This window comes from Marmota marmota, unplaced genomic scaffold (assembly GCF_001458135.2).
Source record: "Marmota marmota marmota unplaced genomic scaffold, marMar, whole genome shotgun sequence".
Classification (NCBI taxonomy): Eukaryota; Metazoa; Chordata; class Mammalia; order Rodentia; family Sciuridae; genus Marmota; species Marmota marmota.
Genome location: NW_025999842.1, coordinates 58,108,762 through 58,114,109, shown reverse-complemented (window position 1 = coordinate 58,114,109; position 5,348 = coordinate 58,108,762).

Below are 5,348 nucleotides of genomic sequence, written 5' to 3'. Positions count from 1 at the left end.
AAAAAAAAAAAAAAAAAAAAAAAAAAAAAAAAAAAAAAAAAAAAACACTTGGAAAGTTTCAAGCAAAACAAACTACAACATTTTCTCCATTTACATAGTACATTCCCTCATAGGAAATTTAGTCTGCACTCAGTTCTCCTGTAATGCTTGTTTTAAATTTCGTTCCAGTGCAATTGATGTAGGAAAGCGTAACACGTTTATGTATGCATGGCTTTTTTATTGATAAACTCTAGGGGAAGGCAGAAAACAGCACTCAGCTGAAGGAGCCATGTGGGAATACACCAACGCACGCACACAAACACACTCCTGGCCTGTGCTGGTCACCTCATTTCAGCACAGGCGTTGCATGCTGCACCTTGATGTACATGGTGGGTGGTGGTAAAACTTTCCATCCAGTTTCAGGTAACTCTTCTCCACCCCTTCACAATAGCTCACAAACTGTAGCTCTTCCCGTTGCCCACTGCCACTAGCAAACTTTAGGTCTTTCTCAAGCCGAGTGCTGTGTTAATTGTAGTACTTGTGTATTTCTTAACCATTTAATGTGTGTAAAACCACACAGCCATTTTCACTGACGTCTCTTCTTTTTCTGCATGTGCTGCTGAGGAAATTTTTGAGTAGTTTCCTAACCTTATTTTCAGCCATATGGTTTTTACCACAGACTTTTACATAGCACAGTGATGTTTTTTTTTTTGAATACTCAGGTCTTCTTATAGCAAAAATGACATATTAAAATCTACTTGGGAATCAACAAAAGAAGTGAAAGACCTGTTTAATGAAAACTAAAGAACACTAAAGAAAGAAATTGAAGAAGACCTTAGAAGATGGAAAGATCTCCCATGCTCTTGGATAGGAAAAATTAATGTTGTCAAAATGGTCATACTACACAAAGCACTATACAGACTCATCACGATTCCAATTAAAATTTCAATGTCATTCCTTACAGAAATAGAAAAAGCAATCATGAAACTTATTTGGAAAAATAAGAGACCCAGAATAGCCAAAGTAATCCCTTAGCAAGAAGAATGAAGCAGGAGGCATCACAATACCAGACCTTAAACTATACTACAAAGCTATAGTAAGAGAAACAACATGGTTTTGGCACCAAAATAAAAATGTAAACCAATGGCACAGAATAGAAGACACAGAGACAAACTCACATAAAAGCAGTTATCTCATACTAGACAAAGGTGCCAAAAACATATAGTGGAGAAAAGATAACCTCTTCAACAAATGGTGCTGGGAGAACTAGAAATCCATATGCAGAAAAATGAAAATAAAATCCTATCTCTCACCATGCACAAAACTCAACTCAAGGTGGATCAAGGACCTAGAAATTAGACCAGAGACCCTGCACCTAATAGAGGAAAGAGTAGGCCCAAATCTTCATCATGTTGGACTAGGCCCGACTTCCTTAACAAGACCCCTAAAGTGCAAGAAATAAAATCAAGAATTAATGGGAGAGATCAAACTAAACGGCTTTTTCTCAGCAAAAGAAACAATCAATGAGGTGAACAGAGAGCCTATATTTGGGGGGAAAATTTTTTCCACACACACAACAGATAGGGCACTAATCTCCAGGATATATAAAGAACTCAAAAAAATTTAATACCAAAAAAACAAACAACCCAGTCAGTAAATGGGCTAAGGATCTGAACAGACACTTCTCAGAAGAAGATATACATTCAATCAACAATTATATGAAAAAAAAATGATCAATATATCTAGTAATTAGAGAAATGCAAATCAAAACTACTCTAAGATTTCATCTCATGCCAGTCAAAATGGCAGTTATCAATACTACAGAAAACAAAAATGTTAGTGAGGATGTGGGGAAAAAGGCACATTCATACATTGCTGGTGGGACTGCAAATTGGTGCAACCAATCTGGAAAGCAGTATGGAGATTCCTTAGAAAACTTGGAATGGGACCCCATTTGACCCAGCAATCCCACTCTTCTGTCTATACCCAAATGACTTAAAACTAGTATACTATTGTAATGCAGCCACATCAGTGTTCATAGCAGCACAATTCACAATAGTTAAACTGTGGAAGCACCCTAGATGCCCGTCAGTAGATAAATGGATAAGGAAAATGTGGTATACATACACAATGGAATGTTACTCAGCATTAAAAGAGAATAAAATCATGGCATTTTCAGGTAAATGGATGGAGGTGGAGAATATCCTACTACATGAAGTAAGCAAATCCCAAAAAATCCAAAGCCTGCATGTTTTCTCTGATAAACGGGTGCTGATCCATAATAGGGAGTGGGGAGGCATGGGAAAAATGGAGGAACTTTGGGCAAAGGGGAGAGAATGTAGGGCAGGTGCATGGGGGCAGGAAAGATGGTGGAATGAGATGGACATCATTACCCTAGGTACATGTATGACTGCACATATGGTGTGACGCTACATTAGGTACAACCATAGAAATGTCAAGTTGTGCTGCAATTGTGTACAATGAATCATAATGCATTCGGCTGTCATATACACCTAATTAAAATAAATTAACTAATTTAAAAAATCTATGCATCCCCAATTTGTCTTTATAATCAGAGTTAAAATCTAGGTTCACAAAAATATAAATGGGGTTTTCATTTTCATCATTGTCTTGTCCTGAGGGACGTTCAAATAGTATAAAACTCTTATGCATGTTGCTAGAACACCAACATTCTAGAACTCTACTTACTAAATGCCAGCCCTGCAATCCTGACACCAATCAAAAAGACTCAGTAAATTCCCAAAATACCCTGGCTGGGGGTGATATTGACACAGTTGAGAACTACCAATCTGTTTGAAGCTGGAGGAAGTAGATCAAGATAAATAGAAATCAGTCAGTCAGAAATGCATTTGTTACTCCTAAAAGGCTCATCTTTAATATAGAATCAAACATTCTGAATGTTATGTCTAAGAAAATATATCAAAGCACTTGATTTTTATAAGCATATCCTGAATGAAACTGCTGACACATAAATATATCCATAGTGTGTTAAGACTGCTACATTTTAGCTTAAAAATAATGATGGTAGAACCGCTTTGTTTCTACTATTTGCTACTATGACTAAGATGATCAGGTTCAAGTCCATGTAAGACAGACACCAAGCTCACTACTGTTTTGGTATACCACTCTAGCTCCTGCAGTCTAACCATTATCATGTTTATTTAATTATAGTAGCATGAAGGATTTGTAAAACTTACCAACATACAAATGTTGCTTTACACACACAGATCTTTGAATGAACTTCATGATAACTATATATTTTAGATTTTTTGATAGATTCATAATAATAGATTTGTAATTACTATATCGTTTCATTCCCTTCATAAACCTAACTGAATGCTCAAGGGTACTCTTTTTTCCTATCACCAGTTGAATTAGGTGCATTGGTTATAATCTCATTCAATTTATGCAAATTGTGTGGGTTATTGTAATTGCAAATTTAAATCTTAGACAAACTTATGAAATATAAGTGCAAAAAAAGAGAAGGCTTACATCTATGGCTGAGTTAACTATGTTGGAAGGACCTTAATAGGGAAGAGGTATTAGGAAAATAGCTATTGAATTAAGTGTGGGAAATTAGAAAAATATAATAAAAATGAAAAGCAATTCTACCCCACAACTGATTCTTAAATGTCTTTAAGTTCTCATTCCTCTTTAAATAAAGTAGAACTGGAATTTAGGCAATGTGTCTTGGTGGACTGTAATTAAGTTACCTTACTGCCAGAATGGTTCTCAAATTATATATCCATCCTCAAAGGTAGGGATGTTCTATACTACCTCAAAAGATGGCAAACATATGCATTGAAAAAATTTTAAGTTAAAAATATTTTAAAAATACTAGGTGTCAATTTTCATGATTCTTTTGCTTTTAAAAATTAACCAACCATTAGTTCTGATTGCACTGTGTGAGATGACTTTCACCAGGTGTCCATGGCATTTCTAGAATCTGGGGCAGGAGAGCTAAACCATGACAACTAAAAATGGGAAATTCACAAATAAGGCAAATTACATAGACATTTATTTTCCTTTGTGGCTTTGGATCCAGTATAAATGATTATTATAAATAAGAATAATTTATCTGTCCTATCTTCTGAAGAAAAAAACAAAACAAAACAAAATCTAAGGAAAATTCCAAAATGAATAATTATTAACTGTTTTCTCCTCCAACCTTCTCTGTTTCCACATTAATCATCTTTTACATGAGATAGATAGAGGAGATTAATGAGTTGCACCTCAACTTAAATTGAAAACATCACCACGGAAACCTTCTTTTCACATTCTTTAACCATGACTGAGATCTCAGAATTAAAATAACTACTTTGAGGCCAACCAGTAACTATAAACACCAATATAAACAAATCCCGTCCGGTGAGGAAGGATGACAAGAATGAGCAGGAATGGTATTTTGGAATGTTGATTTATTTCTTCCAAATTTATGCCAGGAAAGCCTCCCTCTCCCCCTTCTAGGCATACCGTATGCCATATAACATTTTGGATTTAGACATGTTTAGGATCATCGACATCAGGCCCACCGCTATCTACTTACTACCTATAAAGTTCCAGGAAATTTTTTTTTTGCTGTTTCCTTGGTTAAATATGATTTGCAAAAACTTGAAGAGAGGGAGATTCTGATAGGTATCGGATGTCCCCAAAGCCAGGCCTTCCACATCTCTCCAATCTTCCTCCTTCCATCAAAATGCTGCTTTGCTTCCAGATTCACAGGACTCTGCAGCTAGGGGTGTGGTGACAAGCGACAGGATTTGGATTTGGAGGAGAGGCACTTTTTGCAAACATTGGTCCACAATTGTCTGTACTCCTTGAAAGACTAGTAAAAGCCGTTGTCCTTGACACTATCAGATGAGATCTTTTTTTACTAACTCTTGCTATCTAGTGGATTTTTTTTATTTAAATAGGAATATTGCTGCTTGTCTTTGTGAGCTCACTTTCAAGTCAAGGTTAGGCAGAGCATGGTAATAGGGCACATGAGCCTCCTCAGCCCCTGGGGACCCCTTTGGCAGGCATTGATAATCAGAGGTGGTCCTCTTTCTCAAGAGGCAGCTCACGTATTGTCAGTGAGCAGAGAGGCCCAGGAACCAAGCTACACTGAGTCAAATCTGAGCTTTGCTACTTCCTAAGATGGTGGCCTTGGGGCAGTTAGGGAAGCTTACTGCTGGAACAAATAGTCCCAAAACTTCAACGACCTGGTACCCAACAGTACATTACTCACTCTTGAGAGATTCTCAGACTCAGCAGGTATCTCCCTGTCAGAGATGATTTTGAGCAGGGCTTGGTACACTGGGCCCTATGAGCTGCATTAGGTCTGTTGTACTTTTTTGGGTACAACCAAT